A 25,586-nucleotide genomic window follows, 5' to 3' on the forward strand; every position below is an offset into this window, starting at 1 on the left:
AAACTAAACTGAATGGAATATTACGAATAATAGTTATTTAATCGATCCTGTCAAAAATCACTTTCTAATTAAAAAACTGAACACTGCAGGTACAAACGCTGGCCTTCTTTAGAATGACAAAGATGTACATTAGCAGCCTAAATTTCAAATTTCTACCTACTTCGCCTTGACACGATAGGGCGGAGATCCTCTCATTATTGTGGAAAACGACCAGCATTGACGATAGCTCGCATTTGGGAATAACCAATAATCTTTTGTTTAAAAACTCTGGTTACCGTACCTCTTCTCAAGAATTCCAGTCCAGACCAGTCATTCACGGTAGAGGAGGAATACATAAAGAGTGTCCAAAAAGAAAGAATATTAAAATATAGAAGAAATTGCAGTAAAAAAGTAGAATTGTAAAGGTATGCAGCTGCTCGTATCTGCATATTAAACGACTACGTCGTACATCATGACAATGAAATTCAGTGACAAAATTCTTCTGTAGACGCTGCTGTTTGTTTGGATTGGCCTCATACGTCATTCTCATCGAGTCTATAAGTCATAACGTCAACGTCTCCCGATAAAGAATAACAAAGAATATCTTACAGCTTGTTAGATTGACGTTTCGAACTACGCTCTGACGATAACGTGATCGATCGTTACACAGATTCGCAATATTTGCAAGTTACAAAAACCCACATAACGGAAATTCACCTCAAATGTTGCGTAAGATAACATTGACTCGCACTCGACTTGAACTTGCCTCGCACCAGTTCCAAGGACAACGTATAGGTATGCTACCATTTAAAGCGATGTGTTTGTGTCACAAAGCCTCCCGGCACTTCTTCTCGAACGCGTAGACACTAAATCTGTTTCAGCTTTTATTCGGAATTTTAACCAATCGTAGATGACTGATCTTGCGAAAGGTGAATTCCACGAAAGGTCTAAAGAAGCCAACCAAAGCCGCTCTTCAGTACCAGTCAGCGAGCTAGAAAGCAAGGAAGCTGAAAGCCCGGATGAATTAAAGTGGAACACAAACGAGACAGTCAAGCCAGAGCAACAGCCGAAGCCATGAAAAACTCCAGTTAACCTAGAGTAGCACCGCACTTGAAAATAAACGGGCCTCCGAACGGAAAAAAAAGAAGACTCGGTAAAAAAAAAACACGAACGAAACAATTTTTTTAAAGGGTTAGGTGTGTGTCTAAATAGTTGCTGAACTTACTTGGTAAACTTGCAGTGTAGCAGAATAGATGAGGGCAGTGTAGCAAATGTGATGAGGGGAAATATTGGAAATCTCGAATTGATGTTACCCAACCTTGATGAATGTCCAGTTCCTTAAAGAAAGTCAACAGTACAGTAAAGTAGCACTGAGAATGATCAAAAAGTAACAGCTCTTGCATTTGATTCATGAAAAGCTGAATACCTATGGTGAAGCTGTAGATGGGAGAACCTAAAATATTCCGAGGAGAAGTTTGTGGTCTTGGAATCAAGTTTCGTTGCACGAGGACGTCACGTATTTTTTCCCCTTTCTCCTGACAATTCTCACAGATTTACCATATCATATCCGTAGTCGACGGATATGAACGGAGTCATCAGAACCGCTGGCCGAAAACCAAGCTCATACGGGCACAGATTTCCTCACACTCCTGTCTTTTATTTGCACATGATTAGTATCAAATCGGGTTCCGTTTGTTCGATAAACAAACACCATTCTACATTCGTCAGATCTTTTAAAAAATTAATGAAACATATTATTAATAGTTAGACATTTTAGTATAATGTTAATCGTCAATCATACCCAAATGTTTTTTTTTCATCTGAAAAAAACATAATCCCAAAATTATTCGGGTTTTTGGGCAAACGTTAGTGCAAATTCCAACCGTAAATTTGCTTGTGCTACGGATAGAAATAATTTACTCGGAGCTCTCCGAGAATGAATGCCTCCTTTTTTTAAACGCGTATGATAGTAAGGGGACCAACATTGTCTTATGTTACATCTAGCAATGATTTAGGATGTTAACAAAAAATAAAAATGAGGTAATTTTTAAAAAATTACCGGCTAAAAAATCTCCTGGGCGGATGTTATTGGTTTTGCCGTTTCGTCAAGCACAATATCTTTTTCATTAGCAGGGGTTAATTCTTTTGGTCCCTTTGCCTCATTACATTGACGGTTTCGCAGAACCAATGTTGCCATAAAGACATGGTAGCATTCCCAACATCTAAGCGTTCACTAATAAAAGCCACATAGTTTGACCGGCTTCAGTAAACACAGCAGTGGCTGCACGTTCTTGGTCATTTAAATGTTTCCTCCCACGGTCAGCTCGAAACATGTTGAATGTTTGAACAATTTACATATACTTTTTTTTTGCACTCCCTTACCATTATGTCACCATCCCCCCCCCCCCAACCATTATCATTCCCTTACCTATATTTATGGGGTAAAGTCCTTGAAATCTGGCGAGATCTAGTCAACTGTATGGGTCATGAATTCAATGCAGGGGAACTATTTTAGCGTGCGGCGCCGATTCTGTGGATTGGCCTAGAAGTTTACACCAATAGAAAATGGACATCTCAATAGCTGTAGACGAGATTTGAAGCTGATCGTTATGTCGGCTACGATGAACTAGACCAAATGTGCCGATTTCTTCGGTAATTTGCTCGTTTTCATCATTCCCCGTCCAACTTTTCTTGTGGGTCTCATATTCAGTAAGAACTGTGCAAGGGATACGTGAATTTTGCGGTTCAACAGACCATTCGAGTCCTCCTGCAACCAACTCAAGGTTAGCGTTTTTAAATGGTGAAATCTAGTCCATAGAATCCATTTAATGCTCATTTCATTGGCTACAGGAGACATTTTGATCTTCATGACCGGACAGGACGACATAGAATTCATTTGCGAGGTAATACAACAGCGATTGGAATGAATTGCGACAAATTGACGACGCACCGCCGTTACTGCTGCCCATCCACTCTCAACTTCCGTCCAAATTGCAAGCCCAAATTTTTCTTAAAGTCCTCCGATGGGATCGTCGTGGCCACCAACATCGCCAAGATGTCGCTGAAAGTCTACGGCATTATGTTTGTCATTGACAACGGATTCTGGAGTTCAAGTCATCCGCGCATTGGTATAGACGCCCTTCAAATTTGCAGGGGTCAATTTTGTCGGTCTACCAGATCTCCGTTTCCTCATAATGTTGCCGGTTTCGCGGAACCGATGTTGCCATAAAGATACGGTACCAGCAGTGAATCTAAGCGTTCACTAATAAAAGCCACAGTTTGACCAGCTTCAGTGAAGGCAACGATAGCTGCACGCTTTTGATAATTTAAATGTTTCCTACCCCGGTCTGCTCGAAACATCTTGAATGTTTGAAGAACTTAGGAATACTGTTCTTTTATTTTTGCGCTCCCTAACCATTATGTCCCTCCCCATATAGTATCATACCCTTACCTCTACGTTTCAGAAAAAGTCCTTGAAATCTGGTAAGATCTGGTCTAACTGTCTGGTCATGGATGCCATAACATTTAATGTAAGAATTTAATTGCGAGAGAATATGCTTTCCTCATATCATTTGTTATAGCATAAGAGACCCAGACAGTTTGACCAATAATTCAAGGATTTCTCCCATCCCTAAAAGCAAATAACGCGCCTATTTAAGTGGCCATTGTTTCCTTCCACCCTTATAAACAGAAAGTTTCCAAAAAAACTGTATCATTTTTTTCAAAAAATCAACTTAGAATGACGCAGAGAGAACTCCTAGCGGTTCGTCCTTTTCATTTTGGAGAAACGCGATATTCGTCGACAAAAAGCGGTTTGGGTAAGAAAACATTTAGTGGTGTAAAATTTCCGCTTATTTATGCGCGCCTTTTCTTTCTTTTCCAGATTGAAAGCTGATAGGGAAATATTTTCCACGTGCCCTCAACGATCGCGCAGGGGAACTATTTTAGCGTGCGGCGCTGTTTCTGCTGATTGTCCAAGAAGTTTACATCGCATAGAAAGCGGACATCTAAATACTGAAAATTACTTAGCAGTCATGGACTCGGTTATTTCCCCCGGAAGAACCATTTTTGCCTCAAATAACTCGGCGCACCGATCTATGGTGGCTACCCAGTTTTTCTCTTCTCGAAAGGGCGTCTTCTATTCTTTGGCCTCCTAAGAGTCTTGACATAATGCCCATGACGTCAATTTGGAATAAGTTTGTTAGGAATTTGAATCATTCGACAAGTATTGTTTCAAATACTGTTCAACTTTGGGGGGATATGGAGGATGTTTGGGCTGATTTTATTTTCAATCATGATTTCATTGATCCTAAAACTGTTGGTTACGTCTGGGTAGACCTTGGACGAATAGTCGATGATATTGGCTAATACAATAAAATTTCTTTTTAGATATATTTTTTTATATTATATTTTTTTGTGTTTATTTTTTATTGTATCATAACATTTTTTCAAAAGGGAATTTTAAAAAAAAGCGCTATGGGCACATTCCTTTTTTTCAAATAGTGAATTGTTATCTCGGTTTGGTGTTTTTGTTTACTGTTTTTCAAATATATTCCGAGATATTATTGGGTTGATAACCCTTCCCTTTTCCGTCTGGTAGATAATAGCTAGTTGCTCGTCCTTGGTTATCACCCGAAAAAGAACCGTTCTTGGCGGTAGCTTTTTAGGCCTACTACTTAACTCCCCCCCCCCCCCTAAACAGATGGCTTTGGCCAAAAAAATCGCGTTCGGAATTTTATGAAAGCTACTTCGTACGTCATTCTGAGCTGTTTAGACATAAAGAACTTTAATACACTTCTGACAATAGCCTTTAGGGTCTTGTTGGTCCCCACAAGAGTCAGGGCTTTTCTGATTTGTATTTTTAGCGTTGCATCATGCCTCATCTTAACTTTAAGTTCCTCGAACAACTTCTGAGTTGTCACAGGCAACTCATCAGCACGGTCAATTGGGAATGGTGGGCCATTTATTGGTATAGACAGGCTGTTATCGATTTCAAGTCTCATCGCCATGAACAATTCAGTCAACTGCTGCATTCCCATTTTGATCTCAATAAGTATTTTTGCAACGTCAACATGTACCAACATTGCTTTTTCTGCTTGCTGGATTGCCACAAAAACAAAATAGTAAACAAAAGAAATCTTCAGTAGTTGTCACATAGGTGTAGCAATAAAGACATTGTCCTTATCCAATATGTCTTCATCGCTTACAGAAATAACATCCTGTATTACGTCGCCGTTGTACACCACAAATTATCTGGTTTCTCCAACTTGGGTGTTAGCCACACCCCCTTCTATCGGTGGAGTTACCGTTCCATCTTCTCTGGTCTCTTCATCTTGTGCGTGAAACTACCCCCCCCTCCCTTCCGGCGCTGGATGAGTTCCCGTTTCATCTGTAGGCGTATTGCAGCCATTTGAATTCCTTTCTTCCGCCTCGTCCTCTGGCGTAGATTCTTCGGAGCTATTGTGATCTAGATTTTCAGCATTCTTTCTAAACGGACTGAAGGGTAGGCTTGTTACAAAACTGTCACTGCCATCTGCTTCAGACGAATCAGACTCTGGCTTTTCTGTTGGAGTTACTATACCATAAATATAAAAAAATATAATCTGGACTTACAATTTCATAATTCAAATTACTACATACCGTACCTTTTGACTTCTGGGCTTTGGTTACAGTCTTATTTGATGTTGCCGTTGTTACTAGGTTTTTAGAACTTCTGCAATAAAGAAAAAACAGTATGTTATTTCACCATATTACCTTCAAACCCCGTATAGAATCACCTATATGGTTAGGTGGCTTAAAACAAAAAAATCGCTGTTCGAATTTTTTTGTTGGGTACTGTACATCGCAGATAACCAATGTGACCAACAAATAATTTCTAATAAAAGGATTTCAAGATTACTTTAGAATAGGGACAAGTTCAAATGTTCACCACTAAAGTTTCAAGTTTCTTATAGGTTAACCAACATTCCGCTGACACCGATTTTCTCAGCTTAGACCAAAGCAGACATAATGATGAAGAGTTTGGTACCGCATTTGGTCAAACTTGCCAGTCCAATGCAACAATTCTAATCGTAGCCAAAATTCAGCCAACATCACATATTAAAGTGAGAATTATTCGCAGCAGTTGAATTCCTTCATTGGTTTACCATAAGACCCAAGCTTGAAAATTACACCGCAAAATAAAAGTTACATTGGTAAAAAAACTTTCTGAAAATACTGCATTTCTGTATGACATTGATCAATGAAATGACGAGTACAACATTACGCCAAACTCTGAAATCCATATGGGGAAATACAAGTGTTATTTTTTATTATTTATTAGTTGTTATGATTGCAAATGACGGAATCCAATTCTTGGCTATGGCAATGAGCGAATTTTTCGCTGCAATCTGAGTGTATTGTTTTACAACGGTTATCAAGCAGAACACACATGTATTGAAACAGTGTAAACGTCTTTATTGGGGTGACGATGACCTACCGATATTTCGTCAATATTGGGTTACGAAAGAAAATCTAGATTGGTTTACAAACGGCACTTCGTCCCATCTAGAAAAATCAAACTTTAAGAAGGGTGTTAATATTCAAATCTTGGAGCAATTGCAAAATAATCTGTTACATACTTTGTCGTCATATGTGGTGCAGAAGGTATCACCCAGCATTTAGACATCAACAGCAAATCATCGATATGAACACGTTTATGTAGCTATTTCATGCCCCTCGATTTGATGTTGTCTAGGTTTTCGGACTTGATACTCTAGTATTGAAGAAACTCATAATTTTGACAACCATTCCAGTGTCGCAAAGGAAAAAAGATTCTTTCTTTGTATCAAGTTTTACATGATGCTTGAGTGTTCTCAGCGAAGCAACTGGACTCCCATGGATAAGAATAGAATTCTTGATCGTTGTTTCCATCTCAGATACTTTTCAAGTTCAGATATTCTCTTAAGGATTTGTGCGAGCACTTTGTTCGGGGATCTCACGAGCATCTTCACCTGACCCAAGAAAGTTTCAAATGGAAAAGCAGAACAAGAATCAAGTGAGCCATCGATCTCACAGTCATCAACTAAATGAATGAGTGAATGAACATTATAAATGAGGTGGTTCTTGTCATAAATTTCTCCAAATTGAAAAGTAAAATATTGCAAACCATCTTGAGCCAATGGATAGTAGGTTTTAGTTTTTAGACAACGTATAGTAGAGCAGAGAATACGAATTGCCAAATGTAAATACAAAAAAAGGGTGTACTTTTCTCTTGATAATATTCCCTTGAAGATTACTGTTCCAATATTAAGAAGAATTTTACGCAGTTCGTTGGCTTTTAGCTGTTTGGGATATTTCAGTGTAGTAGTAATTATGTGAAATTCTTCTGGATACTACAGACGACTCCTAAGTAGTCTTTATTGCTCCAGTGCTAAGTCGATGTTTAAAATGCTTTTTGTTCCAGCATCCTGTCCAAATCGTCAACAACCGTTTTGAAACACCAAAAAGAACAAGATGCATGTAGTCCAAAGGGAAACTCGATATTATGTTGATCTTTAAAAGAAGCAGTTGACTACTTCTTTTGTGGTGGTTCTTGTGTACCTGATTGCGTAGAAAGTACCTTAGCGTCTGTTCAAAGAAAAACATCGACTAACTCCGGGAATGTAAGGCAGTGATAGACTAGATCAAATACACCGGTTTTTCTGCAACGTTCGCAGCCACCATAGCCCCCATGCCTAGTAATAGTCTTTTGAAATTGTCTAGCAGGAGCGTCACAGACGAAAAAAAGTTATTTCGACTGCATAAATAACTTTGCCTTCAAATTCTAAAACTTCACTTTGCAGTTGGATCAGCTCAGTAAGAAATGGTCATAGAAATTCTTCTAAATTTGAAGGTTTTCCTTTACCAGCAAAAAGGCTTACCATAAAAGGCAAAGAATCAAGTGCATTGGTTAGGCGACATAGTATTGGCCATAGGTCAACGGAATTCCTTTTGAAGTCACTAGTACCATCAATGTTTATTTGGATTTTGATATAGTAAGAATGTTATGGTCAACCAAACCTTTCTTCAACATTGCCACGAGACCTGTTTTTAAAGAGAAATGATGGAGTGACTTGCTATTTATTGGAGTATTGGTTGTTTGGAGTATAGTCCTTGCTTGGGTCAATCAGTATCTTTGTGACCCAGTGCTACTATTAACTTAGAAATAGCTCCAAGGGTGCTAAGAGAAAGTCTTTTCTTTAAATATAACAAGGCAAGTTCTTTCAAAATTTCCTCTTTGCTAGAAATATAATGAACATGATCGGCACTATTCACACCACTATCGGTAGTTTCTGAAGGCTCAGTAATTTCAAGAATATTACCAGAACTGAGACTTTGTTATGTCATCCTGGTTTCCAACATTAATCTGCAGTAGTTGGCCTGCATCATCATCTGCGATAGTAGGGTTTTCAATACCTCTTCATTTCTTTGCACGCAATTTAAAAAGTTTACAATGTAACGTTTTGATGTAATGTACACAATGTAATTTTTTGAAAGTCCCGACCTGTAGTGTCCAAATTAGTGCATATTATCTTGTTACTGGAAAACTTATCGGCTGCTCAACAACAGTTTGACAACTGGCTTCTTTTGTAGTTTTCAACAATTTTGACAATCCTCGGTCAACAGCACGTTTCCTTGCGAATCTTGACACTTTCTTCATGTTCAAACACACGCCAAGGAAAATACCAGGAGGCTATATAGTAGATCTTGTATTCAGAGTAGTCAAAATATCAGTGTAGTGGTGACAGTTTACGTGATCTGGAAAATTGTAATCTTGTGATTAAATTTTTAAGAATAATGGTTGTATGTCAACTTAGTGTTGGAATTCAACTACGGAAAATGATGTATTGAAAGTGTATTGGTTATTCGATGTAAAACTACACTCATCACTTAGAGTTGACAATCTCTTAACTATAGATTGGACCAGGACAGAAATTAAACAAAGCAGTAAATAAGCAGTAAGGTACTCGCAGACGAAACGTTTACTCGCAGAGGAAACATTTAGAAATCTGAATTGAAATAGAAATGGCGCTTTGTAGAATGGAATAACCCTATTCTACACGAGCTTACCAATGCAACGATAAACTTGACGACACTTATTATCGTGATAGTTATGCACTTGTGTTCTGACATAGCCCCGTTCCTACACCTTACAGCTGTATTGGTGTTGACAAAATTCCCTATCCCATGCTAACCAATCCTAAGATGTATGGTTTCATCCCAGTATTCGTTTACGAGGTGAAGGGATACAGCGACACGGAAAGGATTCGTAAACTTTACGGACGTGTGTTACAGATGGGAAGTAGGCGAGACTGGACCCATATTGGACAGTTCCGGTTTTTTCACCATATCTTCCATCCCCTTACGCGAACCAGAATTTTTTTTTGGCAAAAACACACGGAAATAGTTTCCGCACACCCATGATTTTTTTTCAGTTACGTACCTTTTTCCTTTTTTTTTCCTTTTTTCGTGTTTTTTTACCAGGCCGGGGTAATATTGGACAGAAGCCTGTACCATGTTAGACAGGGTATTAAAAGAGGGAGAGGATGAATAAAAAATTATGAAAAAATCAGGAAATGTAGATAGTTAGTAGAAATTTTGGAAATGATATCTTTAAAACTGAAAAAGTTTTCTTATAAGGAAAGAATTACAACTTTTATATGGGGCGAGATAGGGAAAAAATGTAGGTGGCGCTGAAGTCTCTCGTTAAGATAGGACAATTTCCCTGTCCCAAATTACCCCGAGAGAATGTCCTCCACTAAAATCTCTATATCGTCTAAACCACCATACTTAAAAATAAAAATTTGGGTGAATACTGTAGGCAAATGACTAGCCTATGTTATTATGTTAGCAGATTTTACTTAACCCGTGAAACTTGGGCACAATTGCATCGTAAGTGAGAAAAAAATTTGCGCATTTTTCCCGTGTTTTTTTATTTCTTTAATATCTCAGGAAATAACCATGAGATTTTCATTAAACTTATAACAGTTAATGCTTACACTACAAAGAATAAACTGTAGAAAAATTGGATTTTTAAAATCATATTTACTATTTCTACTGACCCTGTCTAACGTGGTACCGTGTCCAAGATGGGTCCAGTCTCCCCTATGCACATTTACAAATTAGGCAGTTTTGACATGAATTTATTTTTTCATACATTTTGAAAGATGATAAGAAGATTCTGAAATTCGTTGCCGAGGAGGAAGTGCGTCGTTTGGGAGAGTTGTGTTTTTCCAAGCCAAATCCGGAAATGGAGGGCGATGGAGAACTTGTATTACATCAAAAATTATACAATCGGTTTATGTAATGATTCAGCCCTGTTTCAGAGTAAAGCCAATTCTCATTGTTTGAAATACATTTGGTTAAGGCCCATATGGAACATTTAGTTTCATAACATTTCCCAGCTTGGTAACATACGTTATTCAGCTCTGTATTCAGTCATGAAGTAAATGTAATGTAGGTAAAATCAGATGTGGAGTCTAACCTTTTTTGAATGAGTTCCTAATCTTGGTTATATGCTGTTTAAGACTTTTTATTTTATTATTGAAATAAGTAAGACAAGTTTTTTATTGGCCAAATATTGGTTTACCGATAGAAGACTGGTAAATGCTTGGTATGATTTCCCAAACTGGGTCCTATGTTAAGTAGTAATCTAGTTATTTGGATCATTGTTCACAAGAAAGCTGTGTTGGTAGAATATTGGTTAGTCGATGAAACTCTTAAATTTTCAATATAGGGTTCGTAAGCTTGACCAAACATTTCTCCAATCTCGTAATTGAATAACTTTTTCAGCTCAAAAGTTTGCCAATGCAAGACTTTTGATCTTGAGGACCAATTGCTAAGTTTGGCCCTATGACTATACGTAATGTTAAAATTTGACTACTGGTTGTAAAGTGTTGGTTGAATATTGGTTTTATGATATGGAATAACAACACAAATTTAATATTTTTTGGATACCAAAATGAATCATCACGACTCCTACTTAAGCCTATGAAACAACTCTTTCGGAAATAAAAGCACTATTTTGTGATTCAAGAATTTTTATTCTACAATTATGTTGCAGTGTACAACTTGATTCATTACGGTTTTGCCTTGTTCGCTTCTAATTGGCTTTTGGTTTAGACTGCGAATGCTATTGTTGATAGTATGGTGAACAGGCAATAATGCATTTCCAATGCTACACTTTCTGTTTCTTTCAATTTAATTTCCTACTTGGTTATAAAATGTACGTATTTGACCTCGCCATTGTGCTGTCAAATTGCATTATTAAATACAACAGCTGATACCCAATTTATAGTGTCACATATTTCCCAGTTTGATTACCTAAATTTTGCCAAAGTAGATTTGTAATTGGTATTATACTGCAGTGTGAATAAGTGGGAAACAAAGGTTGAAAGTGTATTGGATATGTTATCCAATGCCGAGACTTTTCTTCATGCTTTTTAACGGTTTTCCTAGCTTGAAGCTATGCAAAGTTAACCTCAGAATTCCATATTTGGTTTCCGCTGTATGAATTTTGAACTGGTTGTAGATTAGGTAATTAAAACGAATCCAATTTCCAACTTGTGTTTTTACAATCTGATTACCTTGATCGGTGCTACGTTTTACTTGGTTATCACCAATTGATGTTGGTTGGCCAGTTCAATATCGGAGGCGAATTGGATATCCAGTGTTCACCTAATTCATATATTCTCAACCTTGTTTCATTGTCATATTAGCTGCGTCAAAACAATTTAGACACACATATAAATATCTTAACGCGGCTCAATATCTATTTACCTTCGGCTTTCTACCATGGGATTGTTACGAGAATGTTGATGCTGACCCAATGTTGATAACAATCGAAAGAAGAAATTATACATATTAGGTCGACATATGCTCCATTCATTCATTTATCATTCTATAAAATGTATAGTGTTGTCATTATAAGTACATGAAATTCCAATTAACGTTAGACTTCGACTCATTTCGGTGTGATACCTTGATTTGTCATACATTTGACATAACTATTAGTTACAACTGTGAAAATGATTGTTGGCAGTACATTGGAAATGCAATTAAATGCTGATACAACACTTGTTGATATTTTTATTTCCTAGCTCGGTATGCGTATAGTTAACATCTGAATTTTTCTATCGAATTTCATATGCAAATGCACTGCTGGTTGTAAATTGAAAATCCAATACCGAGTTGGAGGTAAGAATATTTGTTTTCCAATAAATTCCCTGTATTTTGGCCCAAGCAAATCTGTGGTCGGCATTCAATTATGATGGTTTAAGGTGGCGCAGGAGATTGATGGGAAGACACTGGATTTGTGTGCCAATGTCGATGCGATACCTTATGATAATCTTAATGTGATTGTCTAGCTGTATCCAATGCTTAATTAATCTCGGAATTCTACTGTTGGTTACCATAAAATATTTTAAGATTTTTTGTAGATTGGGTAATCAATGCCAACCCGATTTGGGATTTGTTTTATTACAACCCATTATCTTTATCAGCCTTGTCCAACGTTTGACTTGGATGGTAAATTTATTGATTTTGGATAGCCAGTTCAATATCGGAGGTGAATTGGGTATCATCATGTGTTTACCAAATTCATTTCTTCTCAAGTTTGGTTCATTGTCATATTTGGTGCGTCAGAACAGTTCAGAAACAGATATAAAATCTCAGTGTGGCTCAATGCCAATTTTCTTTCGGCTTTCTACTACTTGATTGTAAAAGAAATCTGGAAGCTGACCCAATTCTGATGACATTCAAAAGCAGCAACTTTAAATTGTAGAGATTTGCTTAATATTGGCAATCAGTTAATGGATTATCGCTTATTTGTCTAACGTGTCCCAAGCCGGAATTGAGCCTGATGTTCTTAACATTAAAATGCCTACCATTGAGTATTGACCATCCCTGTTCCATACTCATAATCTTAATATCGACAAATGCATCGACCAATGCAAAACGAAGTTTTATGGACATTGGATGGATATTGGCCAATATAGCATGCTGCCCGGGTTAGCAAGCAATAAATATGAATTGCCTATAGATATTCTTACATTTCTTTTTAGTGTCCTCAGTTTAGGATCCAGAAAAAATCGGTAATCCCAAACTGGTGGAAGACAAGATACCAGAAGCAGAGTTGATTCTCTCTCTGGATGCTGGACTTGATGACAGCCAATTAAAGGTTTCGTCCCATCAAAAACGAGCAGCCAAATCGGTGAGCAAGTTGTCAGAAGAGAAAAAACATCCGTGTCGAGCAAGGCGCACTAATCCTAAATGCCATGTCCAAGTAATAGTCGAAGAAAATTCTGTGACTATCGACGTCAACTAAACTCACAATTTCTACTCAATAGTCGACCAGCGAGGGATAATAGGTGAATTCTTCGACAAAACCTAGACGAAGCCCAGGTCAACCACGGCATCCCACAAGACTGTGAAGAAGACCTCTGGTTAAAATAACTAAACTTCATTCCGGTTGCTATTTTTATACAAGCAGTGTCGCAGTATTATTCTGAGTGTTGACTTTGTTTAAATTCGAAATTCAGAAACCAAGTTTGATGCTGTTTAAGCACGAACTATGTAGGGGAGAGTAGTAAGGGTTGCCACCATTTTTTTTATTTTCTCTCCCATTTCCCTCCATCAATAACTTTTTGATATCTTTTGGTCTTAAAAAAAGAGCAAAAATTCTTTGATCTTGAAAATATTTTCTGAAAATATTATGAGTTACAATTCCAGCGTAATTAAAGTTAGAAACCGAAATAAAAAATGACACAACATGCCCCTACAACGGGGCTAGTTGCCTTTCCCTGTAATTCTAATGGGAGAACAGCCGATACGGGGGTTGATTTCAAACCTCGATTTTAATAAAATAAATTATAATAACAACAATTTATTTTTTCAGTGTGGTTTTTATATAATTCCCTTGATTAGTTTTTAATATCCATAAGTAATTTGAGCTAATTCAAAAATTCAGGTATTCTCAGCAATGGCAATTTTCCATAAGCCAACTAGCCCTACAGTGAAAGGCAAAAATAGCCCCAACAAGGTCGTCTACACAAAAATATATTTTAAGCCACTATAACTTATTTTTCTGTTTACGCCCTTACATATAGTCGATAGAGGATACCATTTTCTATTTCACTAGTATTTTTAAATATTTGTATCATGACTCCAAAAGAAATTATCTGAAAAAGCTTTTCGAAAAATCTTATATCAGAAAAGTCAAAAAGTGTTTTTATTTTTCTTATCTTCAGAACGGCTAGTCATATATTCTTGAAATTTCCAATATAAGTGCGCATGATAATAATGCACACATGGTTAAAAGCTCGAATTTTTTAATTAAATACAGAGCTAAAATAACTTGAGAAGAGGGACCTGCCTTTTAGCCCCACTCTTCCCTATTCAATTTTGAACTAAATAAACTTATTGAAAAGGCTATTTGTAGATTTTATGTAATGCAATTGTTTTTAAGTCTTTATTAGGTCATGTGCTAAAAATCGCAAACATTGCTTCGGGTAACGGGTACCTTGCTAACGGAGATAGCTGACAAATTGAAAAAGTTTTAAAAATTTACTACTAGAGGGCACTGCCGGTCGGATAGACCTGGCGAGTTTTTCGTCAATTTTTCTTTTTGAATTCGCAGGCAAAACTTTCGTTAATTATTTATATTTTCCATTGCGCAATAGTATGTTTGTTGTCTATTTATATTTTCATCATATTTTTTTAATCTGTACGCAAAACGATTGCCGTTGGGAAGAGGAATTCACGTTATGTAATGCCAAGAATACCAAAAACCCATTCGAATATATGGACCCGATTAAAGTTTTGCGCTTTTCTATCCAAACGAATGCCATGCAAACTAGAATTATTCTAAATCAATATCTCATCAAATTACCATAGAATCGACTCCAGTTAGTTAGATAAAGGAAGCTTCTTATATCATCAAACTATACGATGCGGAAATAGCTGTAAATATGTGTCCCAAATAAGCACCTGGAAAGTAGCTCATCCATCAAGTTCTATTCCTCGACTAGTCCTTACATAGTTATGCGACTGAAATATCTCCAGTAAACGTGTCTACCTTATTATAAACTTCTGATAACGATGCATTTCTATTTTTTTTTTTTTTTACCAACACAAGTTTCGACCGCAAAATGTCCAACTTTTTCCAAGAGGTTGGTAACAAACCCGAAAAAGTCAAACACGGTCCTTTCAGACGTCAATCTATTACCGACTCCATTTTTTTCTGCTCGACCATCCATATTTCCCATTGGAATCGGTCAGTCAATAATTATTTCAATCGATGAACTTGCTGAAATTGTTATTCAGTTGTCATAGACGGACATGCGCCCAGCAGATATAACTCTCTGGTTGACGGTTATGTCGACAATTAAATGTTACACGATTTGCCGATTATTCGTCACCTTTTCTACATCATCAACTTGAAGTGGGGAGCTGCAAAAAACATTTCGAGGTGAGCAGACATGAACGGCACGTGGCCCTTATAACTTATGCGTGTCTAATGCAATGGGTCAAGTGATGAAAGAGTTGTTGAATGTACACTCCCGAAATAAGAAAACCGGTTCTGATAATAACGTGTCTGGCGACTTCTTGTTCTGCTGGACATCAACGGCGTATAAGATTGTTAGAACGTCGTCTGTGCGCGCATAGCTATAATAATAATGAATTGCTTCACAACTCGTTCTCATCAAACAGCACGACGAATAAGTCCTTATAAAAACGAAGCAATTTGAAATAACAAAGTGCAAGTGATTCTTCTACTAGAAGACTAGCGTCAAACGTGATTGGGTTTTTTTCTCAGAAAAGCTTCCAGCGCATCCAAGCAACTGACCGAATGTTCCAATTTCCCTATTGACGCGATGGCCCATTTGAACGAGTCTGGAAAAAAAAGGAGGCTATATAACTTGTATATTTTGCAGTAGTCTCGATCGAACCATCTACGTATATAATTGTTTGCTTCGTTTGTTTCTCTCGTCTATAGAGTCATTCACGGGTATATTCATTCATAGAATTATACAGGTGAATAATTGATGTTCATCCTCATTAATTAAATTCTGTGTTTGTTTGTTTGTGGGGTGTGTTTTTTTATAGTTTCGCCATGAAGATATTTCTGGCCGGCTGCTTATTGGTTGCGGTTATAGCGGGTGCCCCGCCGAGTCATCGTGATGACGTCATAATGTATTCCAGCTCCAACGGCCAGGTGAAATATTGGCTCAACTGCGAGTTCCACGGCAATGACGTCGAGGAGAAACCCAGCACCTTGGGGCAATGCGGAAGCGTCTGCCTGGCCAACGCGGACTGCATCCATTTCACATGGACCGACGGCGTTTGTTACATGAAGAACACCAAAGACATTGACTTCCGCACTCGACTCGACGGCGCCGTTTTCGGATTCGTCAAGTGCCGAATTTTCGACTGTTAATTCTAATTCTAATTCACAATAATGTATTGGATTCTCTTGCTAAAATAAATGGTAATTTATGCCAATAACCACGATCTCAAAACTTAGATTTTTGTCAAGGGACAAATGAATTAGCCAGCAGTTAAATTCTACAGCTAGACCTACTACAAGCAAATTGAATTAAAATAAAATAGGCCCTACAAAGGACGTTGCATTGGACAGTTGCGGGGCTTATCGGGATTGAAATTTCGACAAGAGAAATGTGAGCAATAGCCGAAACATTTTGAAATGGTTTCCTATTTTTCCTTTCAATAGTTTTTTTTAAAATGCCATATGTTTTTTAAAAATCGTTCGATTTTTAACTTGGGAAATAAGATGAAGCCGTAAAAATCAAATTGCTTTTCGTTCAAGTCGAGATTGTGCTTAAGTAAATTTACTGCTTAATGAATTCCCAAGTAAATGGACAATAAAATTGCAATTTGAACTTGGTGAAGGCCGCCCGCCGCCGCCCAAACTTGGCGACAATTTCTGCAATTATACGGAACTTGACGGGAGTTTGAGTCAAACTCCGTTAATTGCTTTTGCACTTTTTTGTTCCACTTGTCGGCGTGAAAAGGTCACGCAATCATTAGGCGGAATTATAAATCACGACGATAAATCTGGGCCGGTCATAAAACAAAAAAGAAAAGTCTATATATAACGGATGCCATCTTCCGTTGGCCGATGGAATAGGATTCACCGCGGGACTCTCTTTTATTCTTCTTCTCTCCTGGGCGCTTGTGTTAACATTGGACGACCTTGCCTCGTTTAGTATGCAAATCCACCTCTGCTGTACACCGGGCCCGCCACCGCCAACAAACACGGAAGACACATTTTTCACGTCGCTGAATGTGTCCAAGTTGTACACACACCAGCAAAGGAGCCCGCGTGTATAAATGTGGCTCCTGCTTGTGCTGTAATATAATAGCGTCCCATAAATCTAAACTTGGGCGCCATATGTCATGCTGTAGGTTGAGCGTGTATATATGCAAATTTCTCTCTCTCCCGGGTTGTATAACTTTAATATGTCAATCAGTCCGAGTTCCGTAAATATTCCCCTCCCCCATCTGTATAGCATACGTCGTCGTTCCAGTTTGGCCAGGAATATCTTAAAAAAACGGCCGTCATATAAAAAGAAATGATTTTTTTCGGTTTATATAGTCTATCGATTTTGATTTAGTCAGTCCGTTTTTATATATGTTCAATCAAAGCGTCACTGCAGATAGGAAAGAAAAGGGGGGCGATTTCAAAAATATATAAAACGATCGGCTTCTCCTGCTGCAGTCTAGTATATTATCATCCAATCATCTCGTGACTTATAAATACGTCAGTTGCCTTTTCTTGAACCAACAAAAAAAAGAGCACAGCTGATGTGTTTTTGTGTTGTCCAGAAAAAAAGAAAAGAGACACACAAAGTTGTTGAGCTGCACACAGCAATTACTCGACGATAAATCCAATCTCTATCAAAGACAGAGCCAAGTTTCCCTTTTTTTTTTATTTCGGCTTGGCCTATTTCTTTTTCTTTTTTCTTTTGGGGTTCCGGCCTCTTTTCACCAAAACAAAAATTGTTCAAAGAAAAAAATATAGTGTCGTCCCTTCCGCTTGACCGTCTTCCACTCCCCCCCCCCCCCCCCCACCATCTCTGCACGGAGCGTGCCAGGAGATATTGCGGTCACGTGATTGAACGAAGCGCGCTCTGGCCGTTCCTCTATCGTGTCATTAAAGTTTTTTTTTTTCTATTCTTCTTATTCTTTTGTTGTTTATTTTCGTATTTTTGTGTAGATACCCCGGTGCTGGTATACACATGTCGTCTACCATTTATGTACCACCGCCACCATTTTTGCTCGGATTAATTTTTTTGATAGAAAAAAAGATTTCGTTTAATCCAATCAGAAATGACTCTAATCCATTACGTTGTTATTAATTCAATAGACCGGGAATGGATGTCATTTTTCCTTTTTTTAAAAAGGAAAATAAATATCTTAGCGCAGATTTCTTTTGAGCAGAGAGAGGAGAGATGATTGATTACAACGTCACGGTCTCCTTGTTATTATTGCACGATAGGGTGGGGCCGCTTTTCGTGAAAAAAAGAAGAAAAAGAATAAAAAAGGAAAATTCCCGTGATGAGGGATGACGTTATATTGTACACACACAAAATCCAATCCAGATGCGATCGAATAGTCGAAAAGAATTAGACAGACATGATCATATCAGATTTAGACCAAACATCTTTTTGTTTGCGGAAAGAGCTAGAGCTCAGTATGTTTTTCCGCGCTCTTTCCCGATAGTTTGTTGAACGAACCCCGTCAGCGGGAATCCCGGGACAGCGATGAAAGAGATCCGGCCTTTTTAGCTTGTTCCTTATTTCTTTTGCCTATGTATTTCTTTTCTTTTTTTGAGAGATATATATTATACAAGATCTCATCTGTTTCTCTCATTTTCTTGTGTATAACCATCACACAACAGCCGAGCTTCGGGAGAGGACTAAACCCGCTCCACCCCCTCACAATATAGAGGGTGGGGGAAGGGATAAGAAGTCCTTTTCAATTGTAGTATATTCCCAGCCTATTTTTCTCTGCGAATCCAACCACAATCCCGCAATAAAAAAAAAGAGCAGGATCACAGGATCCTATGACTATAAAAGATGCAGAAACGACCCGTTGAACCCGTGAAGTTCCGCTTAGATTCCAATCTCCGTGAACTATAGACGACTATATTATTACCGCCATCGGGGGGAGAAAAAAATCAATCACCATGACGTTTGTGTATCTCAAAACATGCCAATTTCTTTATATAAAAAAAACCCTTAAAAATAAAAAAAATAAAAAAGCTGATCATAAAAATGTTTGTGCTGTGTTATATATGCGATTTAGACGCGAGTATATGTACAAAAGGGCGGCACATGTCTATCAAAGTCCCGTAGGGCTGTGTAGACGCCATTGTTCCATCTATACAAATAGGGATAGCGCAGCAGTGCTATACTACTACACCACATCATTATCCGTAGAGTATACTCTACAAAATACATAGCCCTCTCTCTCTCTGCAGTAGCAGCACATCGTATATAATCATCTCCATCCTCTTCTTTTTTTTTATTATATAGTTGCGATCGAATAATATTCCACAGCCCGCGAAATTCAATTTTCCTGTAGTGGTACTACTAGCCTACATAGTAGTGTTCACCTGGTTACCATATTTCGCTACCGCGCGCCGTTTTTTTAAAGAAAGTTGATTTACCCTGCTCTCTCAAATTGTTAGGCGTCCTCCCTCCCTCCTCATTTGCATCTCTTTATGCGCGTTTGACTCGAGTGGATATACTCTCTCACCGGTAATGGCCGCCCAACGACGGATGGGCGGAGGGAAAAAAAGAATAATAAAAACAGTTTTCCGTGAATTGAATCAATTTGTTGTTGTTTTTTTTTTATAGGCCTTTTATATATTTGTCCAAGTGTTATTTCGGTGTTTGAATAATAGTCATCGTTTCACTCTCGTTGTTATATGATGCCCCACAGATGGTTTAGGCTTATTTGTTATTGACGGATAGATGCTGCAGCTGTTGGGACGCGAGTGGTTAGGTATAAGCGGTTTTCCCCAAGTCACGAACTAGTGAGAGAGACTTATGGATTTCCGATGGCTGCGTGAATAAAAAAAAGTGAACAGGAATTTTTTGGGGTTACATACACACAACGGCCGGCTGCATATATACACGTTCAGGCTCCATTAATCTAAAAGAGATTCTCTTTTTTTTAAAAGGTTTATTTTTTATTCTTTTTTTACACCCTTGTCCGTCCAATTTATTCGCTTTTACTTTCGTGTCAATAGGAGACGAGAGAAAAAAAAAACCTGACTGCCCTTGCATATTAGAATGTCCGTCCATCACACAGGCCAGCATCATCCAACCGGGCAGCCCTTTATCTTTTATATATGAAAGCGCGGATCTCATATATATGTACTATACAATGGGCCCTGGGACATTGTGAAAATTTCCATCTGCATTTAGACAACAACAACTGACTTTTGAATTATTCATACAGGGTAGTCGTCTACGTATATATATAGCCGGAATCTCCTCTCATCCGCCTGGACGTTCCCGCTGGCCTACCCACACATTTGATGTGCTGCACAGGACATTTCCGATGACTGGTGATATTCAGCATTAATAATCTCTTATATATTTGTTGGCCTTTTACACACACACACGTCTAGAGATCTATATTGCACATGTATAAAGTGGCTGTGTGACGCACAGACCTATAATAGCGAAATCATAGGCCTATCGATCGCTTTTAAAAGAGATTCCTTGACTATATTTCCAAACAGTATTCTATTACCGCAGCCGTTGCCCCAGCAGTTTGATAGATCTTATTCTCTCCTTTTATTATTATACGAATAGACGGAATAGATAGTTATATAGTCTACATGTACTACCTGGATCAATAGGTTTAATTAGACCCTGGTGGCTGTTTCATTTGGTGGATTTTTTCTTGTTCCTTTTCCTTATATTTAGCTGTTCCTTGCTGTGTGCTGTTTCGGCGCATTATTCTTTATTTATATGTGTGCAGACATGTTTTTTCCTCACGTTGCCTCCGTGAGAAGATAAAAGGAAAACGGGCAAAGTCCTTACAGTGTGTATAGCAGTAGCACAGTCGCTCCGGGGGAGAAATCAACAACACACCAACAATTGGAATAAGGAGCTATATAGCTGCTGCATGGGCTCCTGCAGCAGTCTAGGATGTAGCCTATAGAAAGAAAGGAGGATAAAGGATGGCGGAATATAACGATGCGCATCAATCGCCCGGGTCCAACTGCTGCTGTGTATATCACCTTCTTCAAGTCCCATCGCAGTCGTTTTTTTGAAGTAGTAGGGAGCGCGCGGGAGAAAATAGAAAAGGGACGCCGCCGGTCAGATCCTGATTCAGTCGTCGACGGGATCGCGTCGCACAACGACGTGTGCACAGCCCGCCGTTGTATATGTGTGTGTGTTTGTCCTATGGTTCGTGAGTGGGGGGTATACAACAACAACAAGAGAGTGAAGTTGTGCGTGCAAATCATTTGGTCGTTCATCTCTCCGGAAATTATAAACCGCAGGTAAGAAACAAACAATGTAAGACAGAATAAGAAATAAAAGAAAGAGAATAAAAGAAAGAGAGAATAAGGATTTCAATTTGTAATTGATTGATTGTGTCCCCGGAGGGCAGGGTTATTAGAGAGGGTGGGATGGATGTATTCCCGGACAGGGAACTCCACTTTGATTCATGATGGAATAACCAACGAGCTCTAATATAATAGCCAGTGCTGCTGCTGCTGCGCTGTGTGCTGTGTGACGGTTTCACAATTGATTACATTATAGAGCCAACTGGCTATGATACAGCTATATAGGATCCCATTCTCTATCTCATTATAGATCCTACGGATATGCATATCTCTCACCACCATTTTATTTATTTTTTTTGTATTTTGTTCAAATAAATTCCGGAATGACAACTCACAGAAAGGCAAAGTTTTCTCCCGGGAGGATTTTTTGGGGGTTTTAAAAATAATTGCAACACGGAATTATATATTATGCAGATTGAGGGACTCTTTTGAGTCGAGGATAGAAAAGAAGCAGCACGTCCTATCCACATGCGCCCGTCCATTTAGACTCCAAGTGCGTAATAAAGGCCAGCAGCTTGAAAGGGAGGACCCCCAACCCTATAGCCTACTATACAACACAACATAGATGGGACTTGATTGGATCAAATGGACTCGGCCGTTTAGAACGTTAAATGCTTCTTTTTTTTCTTTGCAGGTAGCTCCTGCTGCTGGCTCCTTGCCCGAATGTGTAACTCCCGTTGATTGATTGATTGATTGACAGCTTACAAGCTTATACATCTGGACAGAGAAGAAAAAGAAGAAGCTAGCCAGCCCTTCTTTACTTTATTCTTTACTTTTCTCTAGCTCTCTCTGCCCGGGTAAATAGTGTGTGCACACTCGGACGTCATTTCGTGTCCGATTATCAAAGGAAGTCGACCCAAAAAGCCTCTCCTTCCTCTTTTCTTGTCTATAGCTTTTCTCCGCCAGCTGAACCTTTTGACAACCCTCGCTGCTTGAAAATTTCTTTCTTCCCCAACTTACTTTTTTCTCCTTAAAGAATTCCCTTTGAATTTATTCCTTAAATTAATTTGAAATAGTACAGTACCCACCAAGCTATTAGGTACACCCCCTTTTATTTTTCAGTGCATTCTTATGGCACTACGTGTCTTAGAAAAAGTGCAAATACTACCCGAACGGCTTGGGCTAGATTTTGTTCTTTTTTTTTCCTGTGTAGATCTAATGACGATCTACATTTTTTACACACACAAAATTGTCGTAGGATTAACCCCCAGGGTGCTACGGCATCGTTCACTTTATTAGGTACACCCGTTTTCCCTCATATGCGCCGTGTTAAATACGGCGTTTTCAAAAATATACAAAAAATACTAAAAATCAAGCTAAAATCTTTTTCTTGGTGCCAAAAGATGCAGAATTCTTCACTCTTTACGAATTTAAAGAATGCTTAACAATAAAACCAATTCATAGAACCCTTCCCTATACCTCAAAGTTTTCCACTTCAAAATTTGTACTTTTTACTACACACTTGCACTGTCGCCACCAGAGGCATTACAAATTTCGACTAATTTTGAAGTGGAAAACTTTAAGGTATAGGGAAGGGTTCTCTGAGGATTTTTCCAAAGATAATAGTTCATATTAATCTACTATTTAAGCTTGATTTTCTGTCTTTTTAACGTTTAAAAAAATTCCCGAAGGACATTCCCGAAGGAATCTTGTTAACTAGAATTCACCATTTTTTTTACAAAACAAGATAACAGATATTTATCTACTTTAATATTTACAAAAAACCATCAAAATAGGAGGATAAGTTCTTTTTTTTGGTTGTCCAATTGATCACCCAAACCATCCTGTTTTACCCTCTTTTTTTATTTTTCGTAACTTGTTACGATTTTTCTAAACTCTATAACTCGGAGACTTCTCAGAACCTTGAGAAAAATAAGGAATATGAGGGAAAGAATAAACTTTACTTTCAGAATTTTTTTGTCAAATCGTTATCAATTTCGTAATAATCGATAAAATTCAAATTTTGTCCAGGATACCCCCCCCCCCCCCCCCCTACGGTATATCGGCCACCGATATGAGAACAATATCATTACTCGACATGAGCTAGCTTTCACATACATATTATATACAGTAGGTATCGAAAGTTTGGGAAAGCGAGAGAGAACCTTATGTAAAAGGAGATTTTCGTGGCGTTCCCAAAAATCGCATTTTTGACGGGGAAAGGCAACGAAATTTTTTTAAAAGTAGCCATGGGAATTGAATACCTCCTGAAATTTTTTCAGATTTTTATTGTTAAGGGCAGGGCATCCATAAATGGATGTAAAAGTTTAGGAACACACGGTAGGAGCTTATGAAAATCCGGATATTTTGCCGGTCTATAAATATGGAACCAAAAGACGCGAAAAGTTGTAAAATTAAGAACTTTGTTAGGTCTACAACATATGCCATTTTCAAATTTTTCGAAACTTATTTAATGAGATGAATTTCGAATAGAAAATGGAATTTATTATTTTATCCCTTTTCCCTCTTCTGTCCCATACCGCGGTGTTGTCGCGATTTCTCCTTTGTTTTATTTTCGTAGGAGGGGTAAATATCACCTTCTAGAACAAAGGCAAAATTTTCCACCTCCAAAAACAAGGCAGGGCTCCAGAAAACTCTCAGCGCTGCCTCATTTGGTCACCACCGGCCACGGGGAGCGGACGTGTCACCCAATTTTCCGTTTGAAACATTTGCCTGATTTTGATTTGAAGCTGTTTTTCATATCAAAATTAGGCAAAAAAAGAAAAATTGAAAATTGGGCAGGAAAAGTTATTTTATGTTTTGTCAATTTTCGGAGTTAGGGAAACTAGAAACCGGACAAAAAGGGTGGGCCTCACAGCGTGATGTGAAAATGAAATGAAAATGTGAAGAATTACGAAAAATTTATCGCGAACATAACGCTATCCAAAACGCTTTGAACTTTGTTAACCTTCAAATGTTTTTCGATTTTGTTAAACGATTAAACATATGTTTCTTCGATAAATGGCATGAAAAGCATATGAGGAAAGGCATCGTAAGAAACATTCGCATATAAAGAAAACAGTTTAAGCAAAACGTTTTTTCACGTTCAGCGTCGAGGTCTTCATTTGAAGGCGTCTCCGGGCTAGCAGGGGGATTTGCAACCTCTATATTTCCTTCTTCTTGATTCTGATCTCTTCTCATCTTCTCATGCATTCATGCAGTTTTTTTTGTACGGGTCCGCCACCCAGTCTTCTTGATTCGGTATTATGTTGGGTTTGGTCCAAGCTCATGGATCATATTTCACACTAAATGTAAGCTGCTGATCAAACCTCGTTATTTAGAATTTACATGCGTGAAGTGAAAACTGGAAACAATCTAGCCTAATAGTTTGATTACCGAACACAGTCAAGACTAGGCATTTCCTTTACACCAGACCTGTACTAACTAATAGAAACGTTTTTGTTATGTTACGTCTGTTACGTTACAATTAAATTGAGATGACTTATTGCTTTTACAAAATTTCCAAGTGAACATTGCCTTTCAGTGCAACTGATTTTCTAACTTGGGCACTGTAATATTCTATCCGCTATCAGGAGAAATTTAAACGATTTTTTATCAATGTATTTTTACAGTTGCTCTTAATTCGTCTAATAACGTTATATTCTTGACTAGATTGTGATTTGATTATCATCGCGTTATATCAATTCACCCTGACTGACACTCACCATGTGAAACTAACGAGGCAAATTCCGGCAGTGGTTTTTTTCTCTGAGACCACAAGATTATGCCTATCGTCAAACGTGTGCAGGAACTGTTAACTACATAAATATGAATATATTATAAAGAAGAAGGACATTTTAAGGACAATAGTAATATCGCCCGAATCCATCCCTTAGATAAATAGCATAATTTTGATATTTTCATTCTTACAGTTGAGCGTCACAGATGTACACTTTGTTTTAATTACAGCTCATATTTCGATTACAACTATTAAAAACGGAATACCTTGTTAATCCTTCCAAACATGAAAAATATTTCA

At 38.0% G+C, this 25,586-nt stretch overlaps 2 long non-coding RNA genes across 2 annotated transcripts; both read left to right on the forward strand.

The window, feature by feature from the left end:
• Window positions 1–3,737: 3,737 nt before the first annotated feature.
• On the forward strand, window positions 3,738–4,373 carry LOC124338544. Its single transcript, XR_006917872.1, has 2 exons — window positions 3,738–3,797; window positions 3,863–4,373. It is a non-coding gene; the product is annotated as an uncharacterized LOC124338544 (long non-coding RNA).
• Window positions 4,374–15,945: 11,572 nt separating this feature from the next.
• Window positions 15,946–16,506, forward strand: LOC124329843. The gene is made up of 2 exons (XR_006916829.1): window positions 15,946–16,032; window positions 16,105–16,506. It is a non-coding gene; the product is annotated as an uncharacterized LOC124329843 (long non-coding RNA).
• The last annotated feature ends 9,080 nt before the right edge of the window (window positions 16,507–25,586 follow it).

The sequence above is a fragment of the Daphnia pulicaria genome, chromosome 1, assembly GCF_021234035.1.
Source record: "Daphnia pulicaria isolate SC F1-1A chromosome 1, SC_F0-13Bv2, whole genome shotgun sequence".
Taxonomy (NCBI): Eukaryota; Metazoa; Arthropoda; class Branchiopoda; order Diplostraca; family Daphniidae; genus Daphnia; species Daphnia pulicaria.